This window comes from Rana temporaria, chromosome 2 (assembly GCF_905171775.1).
Source record: "Rana temporaria chromosome 2, aRanTem1.1, whole genome shotgun sequence".
In the NCBI taxonomy this organism is placed as follows: domain Eukaryota; kingdom Metazoa; phylum Chordata; class Amphibia; order Anura; family Ranidae; genus Rana; species Rana temporaria.
The window spans coordinates 463,160,894-463,184,291 of NC_053490.1; the positions used below are offsets into that span (position 1 = coordinate 463,160,894).

Consider the following 23,398-nt stretch of genomic DNA (forward strand, 5'->3'; position numbering starts at 1 on the left):
AGCTGAGAAACAGCTACTTGTGTCCATTCAGACACTGAGTTACAGCCCAGCCCCATCCCCTTTCTCTCCTCATTGGCTCACTGACCTTGCTGCACACAGAAGACAATGGGGCAGATTCAGGTACCTGCGCGCCTAGTTACGGCAGCGCAGCGTATTGTATTTACGCTACGCCGACGCAACTTACAGGAGCAAGTGCAGTATTCACAAAGCACCTGCTCCGTAAGTTGCGGCGGCGTAGCGTAAATGGGGCCGGCGTAAGCCCTCGTAATTCAAATGTGGAAGGGGGGGCGTGTTTTATGCTAATGTGTTATGACCTGACGTGATTGAGGTGTTTTACGAACGGCGCATGCGCCGTCCGTGTACATATCCCAGTGTGCATTGCTCTCAAGTACGCCGCAACGACGTATTGGTTTCGACGTGAACGTAAATTACGTCCAGCCCTATTCGCGAACGACTTACGCAAACGACGCAAAAAATTCAAATTTCGAAGCGGGAACGACGTCCAAACTTAACATTGGCTGCGCCTCCTAATAGCAGGAGCAACGTTACGCCGAAAAAGCCTTACGCAAACGACGTGGCACACGTACATTCCTGAATCGACGTAACTAGGTAATTTGCATATTCTACGCCGAAAACAACGGAAGCGCCCCTAGCGGTCAACGTAATATTGCACTGAATTATACGCCGCCGCATTCAAGTTACGTCGGCGGAGGAAGCCTTTTTTTTTGCGTATCTGCCTTTGGGAATCGGCGTAACGATACGCCGGCGCAGATTTCAAATTACGGCGGCGTATCTGGTGATACGCCGCCGTAAAAGCTACCTAAATCTGCCCCTTTATAATCATGCATAGAATGCATGATAAAAAAAACTGACTTTACAACCACTTTAAAGCCTGTATATGCATAGTGGAACAAAACTGAAAATAAGTAAAAATGTTTAAAATAATAATTTTCCTGCTATGTCCTATTTGTAATGTTTTAAACAAGCCTAAACATGTTCATCAAAATTAAATGGTTATTTATGAACGTAAAAAGTTCTGTTTCAAGTTTTCCTACTGTTTATGTATTAGAAATACATAATAAAAAAAACACAAGGACATCCAGAGGTCTTTAAGCAGCATCCCGGCACTGATGTACAGCGCATGCAGGCCTGTGCCAAGAGTAGACTGTAAATCTGAAATTTATGGTGAAAAGCTAAATTACTGCAGTGCAAGCTGGACCCAGGGGAGAGGAGTATTAGATGTATACACAATGACAGCTTGAAGGATCCCTAAATGTAATAAACGTATTACAAGTATTCAAAGGAGCAACTAATAGCAGACTCAGATATATATGGAAAAAGTTTCTAAAGCTTGCTGAAGCTGAAGATATGTCAGATAAAACTCTACTCCTGAGGACATGTTTTAAAGCCTTATGACAGCATAGTCCGCCTTCAGTAGGCTGTGTATGGCTGATAACAAAGATGAACAGCTTGTCATATCCTTCATCAATTATGTTGAAAAACGTATATTAGAACATTTACATATACAATATATCCTGTATATTACTGTAATAAATGGAACAAGAAGGTGAAAAATTCCTGATGCGTCAGCCAGTGCTGACTGGTAGGGGTCTTAGGGGGAGGCTTAACAGTCAGCATTACCCAACTGCATTGTGTCTGGGGGGAGGGGTAACATAAAGTGGTTGTAAAGTCAGAAGCTTTTTTTATTCTAAAGTTTTACCACAGACAACACTTTTTTAAACTTTTGGATAAAGTGGGGAGGGATTAGAACCTCTGTCGGCTTTTATTACTGTCTGTGCCCCCGCTGTTAGGGAGAGTTACCCTCGCTATTTGTCCTGTTTACCAATATCATTAAAAGTGAAAGTAAAGCAAAATCCCAAATGTTGGGTTGTCCCCAAGTAACAGAGGGGAAATCTTCCAATGAGCACACTAGTTCTGGTGACCTGGGGGTCCCCAAGGAATTCCCTTAATTTGCTGGGATTTCCTCTTATCTCCTGTGTGGCTATGGGACAGGAAGCTAAGAGAAATCTCTGAAATGGGGCACAGATGGCAAAAATAAAATGTTATAACCCTCCCTTTCTCTATCCAAAAAAAAAAAATGTTTACTGTAGTTCTAATTTAATGCATTCTATACATTAAGATAAAAAGATTTCTGTGTGCAGCAGCCTGCCTAATACTTACCTGAGGTCCATCTAGATATTGCACGAGAGACGCAGCTGTCCGGGACTCCCTTCCTCATTGGCTGTGACAGCAGAGCAGCGCTATTGGCTCTTGCTGCTTTCAATCAAAGTCAGTGGGCCAATGAGGAGAGAAAGGGGGTGGGGCCGGGCCTCAGCTCCATGTCTGAATGGACACACAGCGCTGCAGCTCAGCTCGGGTGCCCCCATAGCAAGCTGCTTGCTGTGGGGGCACTCAACAGGAGGGATGGTGCCGGGGGCACTGATGTGGGACCCGAGAAGAGGAGGATCTAAGATGCTCTATGCAAAACCACCGCACAGAGCAGGTAAGTATAACATGTTTGTTATTTTTATAAAAAAAAAAAAAAAACACAAGACTTTAGTGTCATTTTAAAGTGGAGTTCCACCCATAAATATAACATTACATCAGTAGTTTTAAAAAAATGTCATTAGTCCTTTACGAAAATAAATTATTTTTTTAGATGCCTTCAAAGTGTTGTTGCTAGGCAGAATAGTTAATCTTCCCACTTCCTGCACCTAGGTGCTTAATGCACCGCACAGACTCCTGGGAATGTAGTGGGTGTAACTTAGCAGGAGTCTGTGCACTCCCCAGTCTCAAAGAATCATGTGACTTGGACAGCACAGGTGCTGAAACCTGATCTGACACTGCTTGTGCAGAACTGAGCATGTGCGAGATCTGCAAGGCTGAAATCCAGGAAGTCATACAGTCTGGCTTCATGATGCCCACACTTAAGATGGCCCCAGTCAATTTCTATTTTATAAAGTGTCTAAATGTTGTAACAACCTAACAAAACGGACCTTAGTTTACAGACTAACTTTACTAGAATACATTAAGCTTGTGTATTACAGGGGTATTTATATTTAAAAAGTGAAATTGTGGCCGGAACTCCGCTTTAAGTTTCCAATTTTTCATTAAAGAATGCCAGGCAAATTACAATAATTGGATTTTTTTTTAAAGCTGACGTCCTCTCTCCAGGAATTACCCTTGTACTTCTAACTAGCAGGTGACAGCAGGGAAAAAATTCCACCACTCTCCTTGTTCTTGTGTCACTTGTGGCCAAGGAGGGATTATGGTCACTGAAGGCATTTTTTTTGCTATCTACAGCATAGGAATAGTTGTGTCACTATGACAAATATCTATTACATTTCCAGCTAAAACATTTCCTGGTGAGTATGAAGTACCATATTTATCGGCGTATACCGCGCACTTTTTTGCCCTGAAAATCAGGGCAAAATCGTGGGTGCGCGATATACGCCGATACCCGCTTCCCGCGCTGAGTTTGAACCACTGCGCCGGCATATACCGAGCGTCACGTGGTGTTTTCATCACAGTGTTCCTGCTGTCTTTCCTATTTGCTCCAGCTTAGGAAGCCTCCATGTTGAAATAATTAAAGTTTCGTTTTATCTATCTCTTTTCCGTTTAACCACTTGCTTACTGGGCACATAAACCCCCTTCGTTCCCAGGCGAAATCTCAGCGTCCGGCACTGCGTCGCTTTAACTGACAATTGCGCGGTCGTGCGACGTGGCTCCCAAACAAAATTGGCGTCCTTTTTTCCCCACAAATAGAGCTTTCTTTTGGTGGTATTTGATCACCTCTGCGGTTTTTATTTTTTGCGCTATAAACAAAAAAAGAGCAACAATTTAAAAAAAATATATATTTTTTTTATTTGTTGCTATAATAAATATCCCAATTTTTTTTTAAAAAAACTATTTTTTTTCTCAGTTAAGGCCGATACGTATTTTTCGACGTATTTTTGTAAAAAAAAAAAAAAAAATCGCAATAAGCGACTGGTTTGCGCAAAAGTTATAGCGCCTACAAAATGGGGAACAGAATTATGATTTTTTTTATTATTTTTTTTTTTACTAGTAATGGCGGCGATCTGCGATTTTTATTGGGACTGGGATATTGCGGCGGACGTATCGGACACTTTTGACACAAATTTGGCGCCATTCACATTTATACAGCGATCAGTGCTATAAAAATGCACGAATTACTGTATAAATGTGACTGGCAGTGAAGGGGTTAACACTAGGGGGTGAGGAAGGGGTTAACTGTGTAGCCTGGGTGTGTTATAACTGTGTGGGGGGAGGGGGGTGACTGGGGGAGGGGACCGATGCTGTGTCTCTATGTACAAGAGACACAGATCGGTCTCCTCTCCTCTGACAGCACGTGGAGCTCTGTGTTTACACACAGAGCTCCACGTCTCTGCTGTCACCTGCCGTGTCACCGACGATCGCGTGTACCCGGCGGACATCGCGGCCACCAGGTACACGCATCGGGTCTTCGGCGATGCGCCGGGACAGTTTTTACCCGCCGCGCGCCACCCAGTGGCGCGCGCGGGTAATGCACATACAAGGCCGTGTTTAAACGGCCACTTGGCACTTAAGAGCCGCGCTGCGGACGTATTTCGTCTATAGCGCGGATCTCAAGTGGTTAAGGTAATGATTTATCAAGGTCAGTGATATCTTTCACAGGCATTAGACAGTAAAGTGGATTACCCTCATTAGCACTAATGTACATGCGGATCTGAAGTGTACTTTCTCTGTATATTGTTGAAAGGAGTTCCAGCAGCACCTGCTCCATAAACGCTCCAAGGTCCAGTCCATTAAAAATTCATTGAGATAAATATTTCAGGAAAAGAAACACCACCTATATTGCTGCCCCACTCAATATGAGTTAATTGTTTTATCTCCATTATGGTCAGAGCAATTAGCAGTGGTATCTCTGCTCCTGTGATGGCATCCACTAATGATATCATCCCATATCCTGCCACAATCCTATATGGTGGCAACAGTTACATCATTACTACCAAGAAAGAAACAAATCGTACCATCTAATTGGTTGTTGTATTAAAATTTGTATCTAATTTCTATGTTTATCATTTAACTTGATTTAAAGTGGTTGTAAACCCTTGTAAAAAAAAAACTACAAGACAAAGGCCTAATGAGCTAGTATGTATAAACATAAGTATAACATACTTATTCTTTTATTTTTTTAAACTTGCCTTTTATATTACTTTAATGGATTTACTTTACAATTTTTTTTTTACAATGTCACCATCATCGTTTGTCCAACCTATGCAAAGTGGTTCTTCATAGGTACATTGAAAAGCATCTTTAGAGGAAACAAAAAGAGGGTTTTACCATGTGCAGCAGAGATTAAGGCCCCATACACACAAGAGGATTTATCCGCGGATACGGTCCAGCGGACCGTTTCCACGGATAAATCCTCTCGAGGATTTGCGCGGATTTCCATGCGATGGAGTGTACTCACCATCGAATCGAAATCCGCGCCGAAATCCTCTGGCGATGACGTGTCGCGCCGTCGCCGCGATTATGACGCGGCGACGTGCGCGACGCTGTCATATAAGGAATTCCACGCATGCGTCGAATCATTACGACGCATGCGGGGGATCCCTTCGGACGGATGGATCCGGTGAGTCTGTACAGACCAGCGGATCCATCCGTTGGGATGGATTCCAGCGGATAGATTTGATAGCATGTCATCAAATATTTATCCACTGGAAATCCATCCCAGGGGATAAATATCCGCGGAAACAGATCCGCTGGAGTGTACACACCATAGGATCTATCCGCTGAAACCCATTCGCTGGGATTTTTCAGCGGATGGATTCTATCTTGTGTATGGGGCCAAAGAGGTGGTTATTCTCTGCATAATTATCAGCCACACATTTTTACCATCATTATTATGATTATTTATTGCTTGCACTAGTTTTTTACTTTATATTATTATACAGAAATTTGAAGGCTCTGTGCTGTGGGAATGAGCACATTAGCTATCCTGTTATCGCAATGCTTGAAAGCACACGTGTTGTGATGTGTCAGTGCCATTTATTCTTAATGACACCTCAATGCACCTTTGGCAACGCATGTTATGTACAGTAATGAACTACCATGTGTTTTAAAAAAAAAGCACATGCACCCTTTGGTGTGTTGTAGTGCACTAGGGGACAATTCAAATTAATGAGCTGATCACAATGCACGTTAATTTTCAAAAATTCATCAACGCACTTTGTGTTAATGCACTGCAATAGTGTGAACCTCAGCCAAGGACCTGGAAATTTGCTTGTCCCGGGATCCAATTCGCAATAGCAGGAGATGTTGACCTATCTCTGCTGCGGCTCCACTGAAAATTTGCACAGGAGCCTTGTGCGTCTTTTGGTCCGTTTGAGGTCCGAATTCAGCCAAAAAATTGGGCTGAAACGGTGAACGGGGACCCCTGCTGTGAGCCGCATGCGAAGATAGTTTAAACCTAGCCTAAGGGGTTCTCACTCAGCAGATATAAGGACATTTCAAGCCTTGAAATGCTAAAAGTAGAAGTCCAGCCTGAGCTTTTTAGGCTGGGCTTCTCCTATGGGTCACAAGAGTGCAATTCGTTTTGCACTCCTGTGACGCAGAGGGCGGTCTGAAGTCACTGCCATCAGTCGGGGCAGCGCATCATCACGACTTCCGAGTCAGGATCCTCCAGTTGCCCTGATTATTGGCAGTCTCAGCGAGCCACTGAGACAGCCTCTCCCTGCCCCTCCACAGCTTATCGCTCCAATAAGCGTGAAGAGACAGAGAGGAAAGACGCTGACTGAGAGTCAGCAGCTTTCCTCTCGGTGATCTGTGAGAACCGAGCCATCGCCGGTGTTCGGTGGCTCAGTTCTCAGTGCAGAGACGGCGGGGGACAGATGGAGCATCAGTCTGATGCTCCATCCACTGAGGTTAGTATGAATAAAAAATAAAAATAAAACCCATACTTCTCTTTTAAATAGGTAGCTGTCAACCACATTGAAAGCTGGGTCAGAGCTACATATCTCCTCCACAGGTATTCTGGTATATAGAAAGAAAATTCCACATAGTGTGATTCTGTTTACCTTTTATTGCAGTTCCTAACTTCTTAAAAACAACACTTTCCAACACTATGGAATTGATGAACGAATATACATATGAGAGCGTTACCAACAGTCCATTGAGAGCAGGAGATCAAACTTAGGAAGAGCAACCTCCGCTAGCCACTTTCGGTTGCCTCTCTCTAGCCGTTGAACGCAAATGTCATGTCCGGTCGCCGTAATGTCACGCCCTTTTTTAGCCAGCCATTGTTCTCATCCGATCCGATCCTGTCTGCCAAAAACATACGGATGGGGGATCCATTCCTTATTCGTCCGGCGGATCGCATCGGATCACCGCCCTATAGAGAACATAGGGACTTCTGTGTCTGCTCTGCATAGTGGAGCGGACACTGACCTGTCATCCGCCTGCTCAGTGGGGATGAGTGGAGAGATCCCCCGCTGAGCAGGCAGACGCGCATTACAGAGTCTGCCCCGTGTGAAAGGGGTCTTTTAAAGCTCCTGGCATCTAGTGCATGCACCCAACATTTTAACCGTGAACTCTTCTGCAGAATGGATTGGGGCATCCTGCCCGGGAACTGAGAACACTAGCAGAGGAAGGACATGCTGATTTTCATTGTGCATGGCATGAGAAGGAAAATCTTACGAATCAGAGCAAAATCTCTGCACTTTTCGGTTTCCACACAGTTCAATAGGAAATGCAGGTAGACATTTATTAAAAGTAAATTCCTTGTGCATAAAATAATTCTCTCTATTCTGGTCAGTCAGGCGTGGGAAGGGTCAAGGAAATATTTTCTTGTGTCTGATTTAGCTCTGTGCGTCTTCCTTGCTTTGTCGCTGCATTTCCTGGCTGTAACCTCAATTCTATCACCCATCCTCAGTAATGACACAGTGCATTATGACTTGTCTGGGCACAAGGGAACCATATTTCTAGTACACAGACAGCATTAGGATGCATCTGTTCTTTTCTTTTCTTTCTTCTCTATTTTTTTTCAAAAGTGAAATCAATGTGCTTCGAACCATAATGGATAATATATAAATGGATACTGGCGCCAATAGTGAAACTAAAAAGAGAAGGGTTGCTGCACCTGCAATTAATGACAAAATAATGAGGAATCATGATGTGATAAAGAGCGCTCCCAATACAATCTCTGAGGCCTCGTACACACGACCGAGAATCTCGTCAAAAATTAAACATTGTTTTCCTCGACAAGTTCCTTGTCAGGCTTGTCGAGAATCTTGTCAAGCTTTCGTTGCGTACACACTGTCAAGACAAAATCTTGTCGTTCTCAAACGCGGTGACGTACAACACGTACAACGGCACTATGAAGGGGAAGTTTGATTCCACTGGCGCCACCCTTTGGGGCTGCTTTTGCTAATCTCGTGTTGCCGCGTGTTAGTAAAAGTTTGGTGAGTGACGATTCGCACTTTTCAGTCTGTTACAGCGTGACGAATGTGCTATCTCCATTATAAACACTACTTTTACCGAAGGTGCGCTCCCGTCTCATACTTTATTCTGAGCATGTGCGGGTTTCTAAGCATACACACAAACGTGTTTCTCCTCGTAAACCAGCCCGACGAGAAACACGACGAGGAAATTGAGACTCCGACGAGAAAAAAGAGAACTTGTTCTCTTTTTTTCTCGTCGAGATCCACGACATGTTTCTCGACGAAAAACATACACACAACCATTTTTCTCGGCAAAAAAGCTCTGCCACCAAGTTTCTTGATGAATTTTGTCGAGGAAAATGGTCGTGTGTACGAGGCCTGAGAGTGCAAAGAGTGATCTATGCAAATAATATGTATACATTTGTATAAAGTGAAGAAATTCGCTAATACATGCTAAAACAAGGTTACAAACATATACATATTATTTAAATAGATCACTCTTTGCACTTTCAGCGATTGTATTGGGAGAGCCCTTTATCACATCATCGAACCATAATGGATTTGATTTACTAAAGGCAAATAGGTAACTTTGCAAGGGAATTTCCCCTTAGCTTGGTGAATGTGATTAAGGTCTGCTGAATTCCATCATCCAATCATGTACAGGAAAAAAATTGTTTTTTTTTTTTTTAATTTCCTTGCACATGATTGGGTATTCGTTGAAAATTTTAAATGTCTATCTCATTTAGAAGATTCCTTTCCAAAGCAAACAGCGGAAAAAACAAATAGAAAACCTCCATATAACCACAGTTGACCCAGACGAAAGCAAAAGGCACAGTCCAAATTTCTCCAGCAGGGAAAGAAAATTCCTCCCTGATCCCCCATGAGGCAATTAGATATTCCCTAGATCAACTACCCCTTGCCTTCCACAGTAAATCGATTTTGACCCCTAAAATCCTGCACAACCGCATCCAAATTCAGTTAAATGGATCAGTACCACCTACCAAAAACATTAGGGGGTAAGAATTTTTTTTTGCCCGCTGCACATGTACACCCCTATTTGCTGCAGCTTAAGGGGGAACAGTTGGGAGGCAGTAGAAACATGGTATAGCTGTGTATATTTAACGCCACCCCACCTCCCTACAGCAAGTGGAACCGTGGCCTTAGTACATCAACCCCAATGTATTTGCAATAATTCATTACGCTTGTTGGCAGAAGCTTGTCGTTTTACAAAGAAAAGAAGTCAGAATTTCCAATAATAAGACTGAAAAGGTCACAAGAAATGTTTGAGGCTACGTCTGCTGACTTTTCAGTTCAACAGCAATATGCTGCACAGCAAGCAAAAGAAATGTCTAGCAGATGCATATGAAAGCAAAACTCCAGCATCTCTTGTGAACATGTGTTAGAAATTGAACGTACATGTCACGATCTAAGCTACTGTACAAAGTGCTGCCAGGAGTAGTGCCTTTCCTCCACGTCATATGATTCACTGATGTCTGCTGCTATTTTTCTTACTGAACCATCGATATCTCAGCTCAATATGATGTAGTCAAGGTAAGTTGACCACAAGAGCAGTGCCGGCCCAAGACATTGTGCTGCCTGGTACCAAGAATGAAATGCTGCCCCCCCCCAAAAAAATTACACCCACCAAAATGCCCCCACATCCATTTTTTTATATCATGATAACTAAAGTGGACCTATCATGGCTCTATACATGTATATAGAAGTATAAAAAGGACCTGTTATGGCTCTATTCATGCAATTAACCCCACAGTGGAGCGGAGAGCGGAACGGGAGGAGCGGTCGAGCGGCAATTAGTCCCACAGTGGAGTGGAGAGTGGAGCTGGCGGAATGGGATGGCGTGCAGGCAGGAAATTTGCTGCCCCCCTGAAAGTGCTGCCTGGTACAGTGGTACCATCGGGTCCCATTGTAGGGCCGGCCCTGCACAAGAGGCTTCCAAACTTCTTACTGTAAGCCAGTGTTTCTCAATTCCAGTCCTCAGGCCCCCCCAACAGGTCAGGTTTTCAGGATTTCCCACAGATGAAAAGGCTGTGGTGATTACTAAGGCAGTGAAACTGATCAAATCACCTGTGCAAAATAATGGAAATCCTGAAAACCTGACCTGTTGGGGGGGCCTGAGGACTCTAATTGAGAAACACTGCTGTAAGCCATTCTTGCATGCACACTATTAGAATGTGGACTGTGGATGACTGTGGATGATGTGCACATAAAGGCTGCTGGATGGCAAAATAATTATCTCTAATATTCTGTGTGGTCTCTCTGCAGCTGATTTCTTTTATCATTACTGACTAACCATGCCCTGTTTTGCACTATGGAGGCAACCACCTTGATATAGGAGAAGCTTTTTTTTTCTCGGCAGAATTGCTCCCTGATGACCGATGGCGAATGACCAAGAAGCAGCAGGAGAAGTGGAGGAAGCAAAGTTCCACACATTAGATCAAACAGAACCAGAAAGATTCTTGTACTACAGGTTCCCAGTTATAATTGATGTATTTGTAAATTTTACAAGCCAATATAAAGGAATAGTAGTGGTAAAAAAGTCCCTTGTTGATTCAATTATCCTTTTTTTTTTTAGTTCTCCTTTAAGGGGGTGTGACAGGGGGCGTGTCCTATGCCTACATACATTTGCTAGTAGGTGTCCCTCATTCGCATCTCAAAATGTTGGGAGGTATGTGTATGTGCTGTCTTGCAACTCTTGCCAGCAGCAGACACATTTATACATTTTTATTGATCAAATTCTAACTATGACATCCCAAAAGTATATCAACATGGTTGGAAAGACCTGACAGCTCCACTTAGCAAAACAGACACATCCAGTGCTCAGCTTCGAGCATCCAGGGAGATGACGGAAACAGTTGTGTTCGGCAAATTCAGAGACAGAAGTGACAGCCATTAGATTTAATTACCATCATTGCTGGGTGAGTGTTATCAGCCAGAGGTATAGAGCGGGGAAGACAGGACACAGGCTACTTTTTAATGCTTTTTTCAAACATGATATCTGATTGTTCCCTTGCCTTAATTACAGCATACTTAAGTGGCACCGATTGTGGGAGGGCACCTCTACAAATAATAAAGACACTTTTCCGCTACCATTAAAATGTTCCCTGTGCACGGCGCGAGTTAACCTGGTGTTCTGGGAAGACGCTCAGCTTCAATTAATATGCAGGTCGCAGTCTGACACCGGGGCACCGGAGTAGTAAATTCGGTTAGCAATTATACAGATTTCCATTTGTATTGTCATTGATATTCAAATTTTCGGTAACCTTTAATAACACTTTCACATTACTTGGGTAAAGAAAAAGTATTTTAAAAGTAGAACTCTAGTAGAATGCTGCCAGCATTGGGAAATTCTGAAAAGCCATAGCATTAAATTAGCCAATATTAATTAATTTCCTGGAACCTGCTTGATTTCCAGTAAAAAAAAAAAGTGCATCAAGAGGAAAATTCTAATTAGGTTTTATATAATTTAACTATTTAGAGATCAAGAGTAATATTTGTAAATCAACTTTAAAAGTGTATTACCAACTTTCTAGCTTGACATTGTAAGGCAGGGCAGTAAAATCAGCAACTTAGTAAGTTGTACTTCTGATTTATACATGCACAAGCCAAGTGATACAAAAAAACAATTTTCTTATTCTCCAAAAATAATCCAGACACATCTACGATTTAATGGCCCTGTTATCTATTATTCATGAAATTGTTTCTTTTTGTGTTTTCTGCCTCCATGAGCTCCCAAACCTTTCCATTTCACTCCTCACTACCGTATCTTTGGAATAAGTGATGCATGTCATTTGTGGTCATCTACACTGCACTATACACAGTACCCATCCTATAGTCCATAGGTGTCAAACACAAGGCCCGCGGGCTAAATACGGCCCTCCAGGCCATTTCATGTGGCCCTCACACCTCTCCTGGAGCTGCATTCAGCCCTACTCTGATCCTCCTCCTGACCCTTACTTTCTGCCTTTAAGTAATGCATCCAGCTTCTTCCCGGCAGCAGCATAAGGAAAGAGGGGTGCATTGTGATGTAAGGGAGAGTAGGGACTCAACTTATGATGGTGGGGTGGCTCTTGACATCTAATGTAAGGGGAGGGAATGCGCTAGACATCTAATCTTACAGATACAACAGGCCCTTTTGAGGGCAATCATAATGCTGATGCGGCCCACAATGAAATTGAGTTTGACACCCATCCTATAGTCCATCTCAGGAGCAAACAAAAGAGTGTGGTAGACATGTGCGGTTTGTTTCGTTCCGAATTGAACTTCGGATGAATTTTTCCGTTATTCAGAAATTCGGATGTATCTAAATTTCCAAATGACATTAGTAACGAATTAAAAAGAATACAAAATAACTAATCAAAATTTCAGGCGAAATTCTAATTTAAATAGTTTTCGAATCAAATCAAATAGAATATCAAATAAAAGAACAGAATAAAATAGAATATAAAATAAAGAAATTAGAAAATAGAAAAGAATAAAATAGAAATAACCATCTTCTAAAATTTGAATTTCAAATAGAATACATTTTAACAGAATAGAAAACAATACGATAGAAAATAAAAGAATATAACAATTTCCCAAAATTTTAATTTTGAATACAATAAATTTGAATTTGAATAGAATAGAAAATAAAATAATAGGATAGAAAAGAATAGAATAGAACAAACAATGGAAAAGAATAGAATGGAATAGAAAGCATATAACCATCTTCCAAAATTCAAATTTTGAATAGAATAAATTCCATTTCGAATGGAGTTCGATTTGAATGCCATTCAAATGAATTTAGAAAAATTCTAATAGATTCGAGTTCGAATAAACAAAACGAATTCCGAAAAAGAATTAAACCAATTTCATGTACATAACGAATCGAAACTAAACTTTTTTGTTCTGCACATGTCTAGAGTGTGGTTACATTTTCACATACAATGGGACCATGGAGAACAAAGGTTCCTCCAACAGGAAGTCAAAAAAGGAATTTGGAGATTTGGTTGAGGCTAAGACCAATTGACGGCACTTTTCTAAATTTATAATTCATACATGAATAGAATTTTGTTTTTTTAAACCAGAGTTTAGTGTAATTTTAAGGTAGATGTAAACCGTATCCTTTTATTTCATATATACCACATTTGCACATGATAGGTAATGATGCTTTGTTAAACTTACAATGTAATGCTGCTGCTTAGTATGCTAATAAATTTGCTAATTGACAGTGAGGCTCCCCACGTGTGTTTCTGTCAACTAATAGCTGAGGATCACACCTACAGGTGAGCTTGCCGGATATGTGCGGGCTGTAAATGCAGAGGCCCAGCTTCTCATACATTTACGTTGCTCCTGGGCAGCGTAACGTATGTGTGTGATTTACGTTACACCGCCGCAGGTTTACAGCCTGATTCTCAGAACACTTACCTGTAAACTTGCGGCGGTGTATCGTTAAATCGCTCGGCGCAAGCCCGCCCTATTCAAATGGGGCGGGCACCATTTAAATTAGGCGCGCTCCCGCGCCAAGCGTACTCCGCATGCTCCGTCGGGTAAATTACCCGACGTGCATTGCGCTAAATGACGTTGCCCCAACGTCATTTGCTTATACGTTTACGTAAATGGCGTCCAGCGCCATTCACGGACGTCTTACGCAAACGATGTAATTTTTTTTAATTCGACGCGGGAACGACGGCCATACTTAACATTGGTTGCCCCTCCTAATAGCAGGGGCAACCTTACGCGTCGTGTACGCTACGGAAACGACATAAATTCTCAGCGTTGACCGCACGTATGTTCGGGAATCTCGCGTAATTACCTCATTTGCATAGACGACGGGGAAAACGACGATGCGACACCTAGCGGCGGGAAAAAAAATTGCTTTTAAGATCTGACAGCGTAAGAGCCTAACGCCTGTCAGATCTAATGGGTATCTATGCGTAACTGATTCTAAGAATTAGTCGCATAGATACCCGGGGCCAGATGAGGAGTTACGACGGCGCAAATGGTGTTGCGCCGTCGTAACGCCTTTGAGAATCTGGGCCAGAGTGTGCATTAGAATGAGCACAGGTGCAAGTGTGCATGGATGACAAAGAGAGGTGCCTATCTACAATGTTGTCACCCCAATCCTAAAAAAGGAGGAAACTGGCACGATCACCAAGTATTTTCTTAGCAATGATATAAATGTAAAGTATATGTAAACCCTCATCTTCTAAAACAACCTTTTGGCTAAGATCAAGTGTAGTAGCTGTTCTTATCAGTGTCCAGTAGGGGAGCTAAGCTATCATTCTGGCCTAACCCGGGAGCTGGGATAGCTGGCTATATAATACTCCTGCTGGTATGATGGGGGCTCTGAAGGCTAGTACTGGTTGGAACAGAAACCGGGGAGCCCACAGGCAGTTGGGGCACAGGAGAAATTCCCCCAAGAAAACTAGATAGGCCCAGTTCCTCCTGATTTGAATGGATCTACCTTGTCTGGCCATGGGCTTGCAAGGCAGAGAGTCCGCGGCAATTTTTGTTACCAGGTCTCAGGGCCTAGCCAGTGCACATTGCACGGCCACTTATTTATTAATTTTTTCTCCTCGCATTTTTTTCATCTTTCACTTATGTGTTTTTTTCTTCTTACTAGATAGAGAGTGTGAGTCCTCAGGCTTGCCCTGAAGTCTAGGGGGAGGATGTGTGGTTCCTTCCTCTCCTGATTTCACACAACGGAAGCAATACAAAGAGAACAGGAGACTTTTTCATACAAGTCAATGGTACAGCAGGAGCATACCAGGAATATGAAATGTTGGGTTTACATATTTTTTAAAGCAGGCCTCGACCCAAAAGGGGAATCTCTACTTTTCTGCCTCCCCCCCCTCCGCTGCAACATGTGGCACCTTTCAGGGGGGGGGGGGAGCGGGTAGCTGGTTTTGACAGGCACCTGCTCCCACTTCTGGGTGAGGTTGCTGCAGCAAACTCAGCCTGAAGTTCAGCCTCTCTCCTCCTTCCCCCACTGCTGGGCCATTCACAAAGCGCAGCATGCTTCAAGCATATGTCCGGTTCAGCTCCTTCCTCTCATGGAACCGATTGGTACATTCATGCTCAACCATTTCCATCCATGGCTCATCCATCCCCATTCATGGCTCACCCGTGCCATGTCAGTGCTCATCCGTGCCACATCAGTGCTTATCAATGCCACATCAGTGCTCATCCGTGCCACATTAATGCCACATCAGTGCTCATCCGTGCCACATCAGTGTCACATCCATGCCACATGAGTGCTAATCCGTGCCACATCCATGCCACATGAGTGCTCATCTGTGCCACATCAATGCCACATGAGTGCTCATCCGTGCCACATCCATGCTCATCCATGTCACATCAGTTCTTATCTGTGCCACATCTATGCGACATCAGTGCTCATCCGTGCCACTTCCATGCCACATCAGTTCTCATCCATGCCACATCAGATCTCATCCGTGCCACATTAGTGCTCATCCATACCACATCCATGCCACTACAGTGCCCATCAGTGCCTCACAAAAGTGTAATAGGTAGTCAAATTATATTTGAAATGTATGCCCACTAGAACACCTGATGACGCTCCCTGCATGTTGGGCCTCTGTATGTGGCCAGGTTGTGTAAAAGTCTCACACATGTGGTATCACCATACTCAGGAGTAGCAGAGTGTGTTTTGGGGTGTAATTTTTGCTATGTACATGCTATGTGTTAAAAATATCATATGAATTGACAACTTTGTGTAAAAACAAATGCGTTTTCATTTTCTTTCCACATTTTCCAAAAATCTGTGGAAAAAAATAACATGTTCAAAAGACTCATTATGCCTCATAGATTATATGTTGGGGTGTTTACTTTCCAAAATGGGGTTATTTTGTGAGCATTTCCATTGTCCTGGTGCTTCAGAACCTTCAAAAGTGTAATGGGTAGTCAGAAAAAGGCCAGGCAGTGTAAAAATCTCACACATGTGGTATCGGAGGAGTAGTAGAGGAGTAGTAGTAAAATGTATTTTGGTGTAGTTGCAAAAAACATAAAAAAAAAAAATGTAATTTTCCAAAACATTGTGGGAAAAAATGACAACTTCAAAAAACTCACCATGCGACTTACTAAATACATTGGAATGTCTATTTTGCAAAAAGGGTTAATTAGGGGGATATTTGTACTTTCTTGACATTTCAGTGCCTCAAGAATTGAGATAGGCCGTCAGCTGTGATCAATTTTCAGAGATTGGCACCATAGCTTGTTGACTCTATAACTTTCACAAAGACCAAATAATATACACCGATTTGGGTTATTTTTTTCCAAAGATGTGTAGCAGTATAAATTTTGTCCAAAATTTATGAAGAAAAATTACAAATTTGTAAAATTTTATAACAGAAACTAAGAAATATTTTTTTTTTTTTTACAACAAAAAGAACAAAACTTTCGTATGGGTACAGTTTTGGATGAGTAATTGTCATTCAAAATGTGAGAGCACTGAAAGCTAAAAATTGGTCTGGTTAGGAAGAGGGTTTAAGTGCCAAGTGGGCAAGTGGTTAAGAAAAAAAAAAGTTCTGCAATTAAAATGTTAAAATGACAAAAGTGACTGGCGCTCAATATTCTTTCTTGTCATACTTCATATTCCTATAGCACACTTTCCTGGATCCGCTCTTGGGTTTGGGTGCTTGTAGCAACAACCAGCTGTATACTGGTACACGTTACAGTAGAAATTTTTGCCAGCACACCATGGAACTACGTAGATAGCATCCAAACAGATGTTTTATTGCATTAGCTTAAAAAATAGACTAATGAGGGAGTGAGGGACACAAGAATAGTTCCAGGACAGCTGAAAGAATGAACCATTTAAAGCCCATTGCATATTTTTCCAACTTTTTAAGATGGGAATGAGGGACACCTATCAGTAAGGCACATGCCTGACGAAGGGGCCCTACGTGGCTCCGAAACGTTGCACTCTCTTTGTGTTGTGATCATGCAGAAAAAACATCCGTTTGGATGCTATCTACGTCATTCCATGGTGTGCTGGCAAATATTTCTACAATATTCTTTCTTGGTCCCCCAACTTTAGCCCCCGGGGTGAATTGTTAGCCTGCCCCTGTCCTCCAGAAGTGCTATTGTGCCTTTGGGGTGTCAGAGGGGTGCTATACCTATTGAATATGAGTGGAACGTAGAATGTATTGGAGTCAATAGGGATGGTGAATTTAAAGCCCAACCCCGGGCACAATGAACTTACTTGTCTTAAAGCAGTTGATGACTCTGCTTACTCAAGAACCACTTCAAATGATGAGTGCCATCTTTTAAATCTTGCAAATCTTTTTGTTTACATGTGGTTGGAAGTTCAGCTGCAGGTGCCAATACATTGTTAACAACACCCCATGCGAAGATTCCTATGCTATTCTGTTGTGATCTGACCCTTAAAGCGGGAGTTCACCCAATTATGTTGTTTTTTCTCTTTTCCCCTTAGCTTCCTGCTCGTTTTGTCTAGGGGAATCGGCTAGTTGTTTTAAAATATGAGCCGTACTTACCGTTTTCGAAATGCATCTTCTCCGTCGCTTCCGGGTATGGGTCTTCGGGAGCGGGCGTTCCTTCTTGATTGACAGTCTTCCGAGAGGCTTCCGACGGTCGCATCCATCGCGTCACTAGTAGCCGAAAGAAGCCGAACGTCGGTGCGGCTCTATACTGCGCCTGCGCACCGACGTTCGGCTTCTTTCGGAAGATCGTGACGCGATGGATGCGACCGTCGGAAGCCTCTCGGAAGACTGTCAATCAAAATAGGAACGCCCAGTCCCGCAGCCCATACCCGGAAGCGGCGGAGAAGATGCATCTCGTAAACGGTAAGTACGGATCATATTTTAAAACAACTAGCCGATTCCCCTAGACAAAACGAGCATCAATCCAAGGGGAAAAAGTGTCATGTGCGGGTGAACCTCCGCTTTAAGGCGGATCGTAAGGGTGCAATGGCATAGCTCCCAACTGTCCCTGATTTCGAGGGACTGTCCCTGATTTGGAGCAATATCCCTCTGTCCCTCATTCTCCTCATTTGTCCCTCATTTTGGTCTGATCTATATATCTATAAAAAAAAAAAAATGTTATCTATCAAAAAGTGTTTTCCAGCACTAAACCATTCATCAGATTTTCTAAATTGCTGCATTGGTAATTTCTAAAAGCCAAAATGAAGGAATAGTAGTGTTAAAAAAAAAGCACTTGTGGGTTTAACCAATATTGTTTTTTGTACAAGGGGTGTGGGGGTGTGTGTCCTATGCCAACATACATTTACTGATAGGTGTCCCTCATTCCCATCTTAAAAAGTTGGAAAAGTATGCAATGGGCTTTAAATGGTTCATTCTTTCAGCTGTCCTGGAACTATTCTTGTGTCCCTCACTCCCTCATTAGTCTATTTTTTAAGCTTCTTCACAGTAAAAAAAAATAAAAGATAGCGATAAAAATAAATAAATAATAATAATTAAATCAAATAACAATCAAATACACACAAACAATAACAAAACTCAAATTTTAGGCATTTCCTGTTATAGGGTGACAACTGCCTCCCAATTGTGCTCCTATGTAGTCACCCTGTCACATGCAGACTAAAAATCACACATGTCTACACATTTGTAGTTGTTTTATCGCTGAGACTCTGTAAGCTGGTGCAGAGCATACTGTATATGCATTAAATGTGGAGTGAGTCCATTTAGATAGGAGGCAACTGAAAGAGGCCACAGGAGATCAGCAGCACTGAGATGCAATTAGGATGAACAAATGGTGAAAACTGTTTTTGCATTACCGTATTTATTATTTAGGTTTTCAAAATGATAAGAATGAAAACAGAAATCTTCATATAATGCCCCCAGTAAACCAAGACAAATACCCGGGACCTAATAAAATTATGTAAATGTTCACAATGACGGATATCTCTGTTATTTTACAGGTGGCAGAAGGTTGCTAGCTCTGATTTATGATGCCATTTCTGAAGACATCCAAAGGGTAGGAGGTCAGAGAAATTCATTAATAATATCTGTCTCCTGATATCCTCACTGGTTATTGGTGCTAAGGAAGTGCAGGAGGCTGCAATCTAAGAGATGACTAGTTATAGTGATTTAGCCTTCAGTATCGGGCAAATGAAATTGAAGTACTGTACAAGGAAAAAACATTTACCTTGATCAGAAGTCATAAAATAATATAAACTATTTTCACTTTAAGGCTCAATGTTATTTTATTGATTTAGTTTATGAATAATTAACCTTTATACAATTATATGCTGTTTTTTTTTTTATATTTCTATAAGAAAGATTTAGAAAAAAAAATATTTTAACACAGGGTGATACAATGACATTGCATTTAGAAAAATGATGAGTGTTCTAAAGAAAGGGCACAGTCAGTGGTGTATCTAGGGCAGCTGTTCTCAACCAAGGTTCAGTGGAACCCTTGGGTTCCTCTAGAGGTCTCCAAACTGCAGCCCGCGGGTTGGATGAGGCCATTTGCTTGTTTTTTATCAGGCCCCCAAGGCACTATTCCTCCCACTGTCACCAACAATGGGGCACTATTCCTCCCACTGCCACCAAAAATGGGGCACTAATCCTTCCACTGACACCAAAGATGGGACTTATTCTGCCCACTAATACCAATGATGGGGCACTATTTCTCCCACTAATACCAATTATACGAATGATGGGCACTGTTCCTCCCACCAATACCAATGATGGGGCACTGTTCCTCCCACCAATACCAATAATGGGGCACTAATCCTGCCAATAATACTAATGATAGGGCGTTATTCCTCCCATTTATACCAACAATGGAACACTATTCCTCCTACTGACAATGGAGATTTCCCCTAATACCAATAAATCTGGCCACAGGTGTTATGTAATTTATTTCCCCCCTACTGACCACTATTTTCTACTACCACTGGCCTCAAACTGGCCCTCCTAAAGTCTAAATGACAGTAAACTAGCCCTATGCTTAGAAAGTCTGGAGACCCCTGCTGTAGAGGTTGCTAGGGATTCCTTGAGCTGTGGCTGATTGACTTCTGATCTGATGGTCCCTGGATAGTTCTGTGCCCAATGCTACTTTAGTAAGAAGGTTGAGAAAGTCTGATCTAGGGTTTGGAAGGTAAGGCTTATGCCCACTCAGGGACAGTGGTGGTGTTTGCCAATTGTTTTCCACACAGATGTTTCATAAACTTTATGGCATTTCATATTCCATGTTGTACGTTCACTATTCCACAGTGCCTTATTCTGAACACCTTGTACATGGTATATTTCACACTGCCTTATTCTGTACACTGTGCTGTATGTTCCTTATTCCGCACCAACCTTACAGGCCCAGCAGCTGTTGTGTGTATGTGTGTGTTTGGATGTGCCAAAACCGGCATGACAGATGTTTGGACAGGGGTGCAAATTCAGTGCTTGCCATAGGCGCTTTTTACCATAAATACGTTCCAGAGCACAGTAGTTTTTAAACTCTTGGCCTGATAAACATTTATGGCATTTCATTGCTTACGCTTGGACAATCAAATTGTAACCTCAAATATTATATTAACTGCCTATGTTGCACAAGATACATGGGCAAACTCCCCAATGTACATAAGGTGAATTCATCAAAAAGACAAATTTTCTATGGAATGTACTGAATACTCCAGTGCCCAAATATTCACCAGATTGGTGTTTGTTTATACCGGGCTACTTCCAATGAAATAAGAACAAACTGTAGGGGACCATTTCCCTCCGTTTGGCCAGATCCGATCGGAGGGCAGTTGGGTTTAAATGGACAGCAGGTTCCGTGTACATCCAACTGCCCATAGAGCAGAGCAGGCTGTGTTCGTGTCCGCTCTGCATAAGTGGAGCAGACACGGACCTGTCATCTGACAGCTTCGCTCAGCTCAGAAGAGGATCAGCGAATGGATCCCCTGCTGAAAAAAAAAACTGATCTGGCCCATGTGAAAGGGGATTAATTATGTATGTGTCATACCCTTGGATGTTGGATATTACTGGAGTAAAATGTACAGCGATTGTTAATACACCTAATTAAAGGTATTTTATTACACGACAGTAATGGCTAAAAGCCATTTGCCTGGAGTTCTGCTTTAATATTTGTCCTGTCACCTATCTTCATCCAACTGTTGCAGATAACGCCTCTGAACACTTCTGAGCATGTCAGATGCCTGGTATCCTGATACGCGCTGTGATTTCTCCCGCTGGCCTCCAAGTCATTATGGTGTCCTTAAGTGACATTAGGGTACAGAGTATGGAACATTTCACATTGGGGAGGACAGGGCACCCAGAAGTGCTGGATGCAGAAACCTCTTCAGCTTCTGTAGCTCTGCAACAGAGGAATGATTGGGCAGCAAAAAAATATTAACTCTTTTCTATACAGGCTGCACTTTAAAAAAAAAATGATCTAGTGACAAATTTGCTTTAAAGCTGAAAATGAATCTTTTTATATTGGTTCACTCTTCTGCCTTTTTTTCTGGTACAAATATTTTTATTATTTTTATTTTTTTAAAGAATAACAAAGAAGCATTCAAACTGCCCACGCAGGGTCTTGGAGTGGAAGCGTAACTCAGGGGAAGACTTCACATACAGACAACCAAATATAAGAAAACAGTGGTTATGTGTCAAACCTAGAAAGTTGAAGTAAGGTCCAGGAAATTTCCGCAAGGATGTCAAAGTCGAACCTGGACCGGCTAAATCCCTGATAATAATGCAGTTGAATTATGCCCACCCTTCTACCCTATTAACATGCCAATGAAATTTTTAAGTACAACCTTCCTGTTCCTGGTATATACAGGGTGTGCCATTTATATGGATCCACCCGGGTGTGCCATTTATATGGATACACCTTAATAAAATGGGAATGGTTGGTGATATTAACTTCCTGTTTGTGGCACATTAGTATATGTAAGGGGGGAAACTTTTCAAGATGGGTGGTGACCATGGTGGCCATTTTGAAGTCGGCCATTTTGAATCCAACTTTTGTTTTTGGTGTATCCATATAAATGGCCCACCCTGTACTTTATTTTAGATTCAACTGAACACCATCACTTGGTATCTGTGCTTCTCTATTTAATGCTGGCAGATCAAGGCTGGTAGGAGGGGGTGATAAGCTGCTGCGCAGAGCTTCCTGAAAACATCACAGCACCCTGCCCCCTGCCTCCGTACCTTTCTAAAGAGCCCATAGCCCCAATGTAAGCAGTATGCTTGATATTGGGAGGAGCTATGTAAATATCATAATACTATACTTTAGTGGGTGGGTGCCAGTCTGGAGTGGTAGTTCCTAGGCAGCCTGCACTTCTGCTCATGTAAATTGTATTGCATACATGTGCACTGTGGGACCCATTTGCATACATAGGCACTTGCCGCATCTCGTTCAGCAATGCTGGATTTTCTCTGCTGTTCATGCCAACATCTCCGACCTGCATGTTTGTAAAGAAAACATGTGACTGCCTATCCATACCATCAATTGCCCACCTCTGTACTGTCTGTCCCCAGCGTGTAAGCACAAGTCTTGCAGAATAGGCAGGCTATGTTCTGAGCACACCCAAAAAACTGACCATGTTGGGATGCATTTGTTCTCATGCTTAGCATGCTCAGTTTGAAAGAGGAAAACCAAAGGGGCTGGCAGGATCACAAGGTACTTCACACAAAGGAAGCAATACAAAGAGAACAGAATACTTATTTACTACAAGTACATGCTACAGCAGGCACATATCAGGAATATAAAATGTTGGGGTAACAAACACTAAACTCTTCCGTTTGCTTCACTGTGACACGATTGGCACTGTTTCTCTGCATACTGCAACCATTAAATACATTTTAGTACATGTAGCGTCCTGCTATTAGCCCCACCCCCTACTCAGCACCCTGTCCGACCCAGTTCTTAGGCCAACTAATGTACAAAAATTGCCAGGTATGACCATCCGTTCCCGCTGAAAAAAAGCCCTGACCATCACACTAATGTACCATGAG

General features: G+C 42.4%; 1 protein-coding gene across 1 annotated transcript in view; it reads right to left on the reverse strand.

Annotated features, from left to right (window-relative positions):
- Positions 1-23,398, reverse strand: part of LOC120927755 (transmembrane protein 211-like) — a 262,250-nt gene that overhangs the window by 161,205 nt on the left and 77,647 nt on the right. The gene's annotated exons all lie outside the window — the stretch shown is intronic.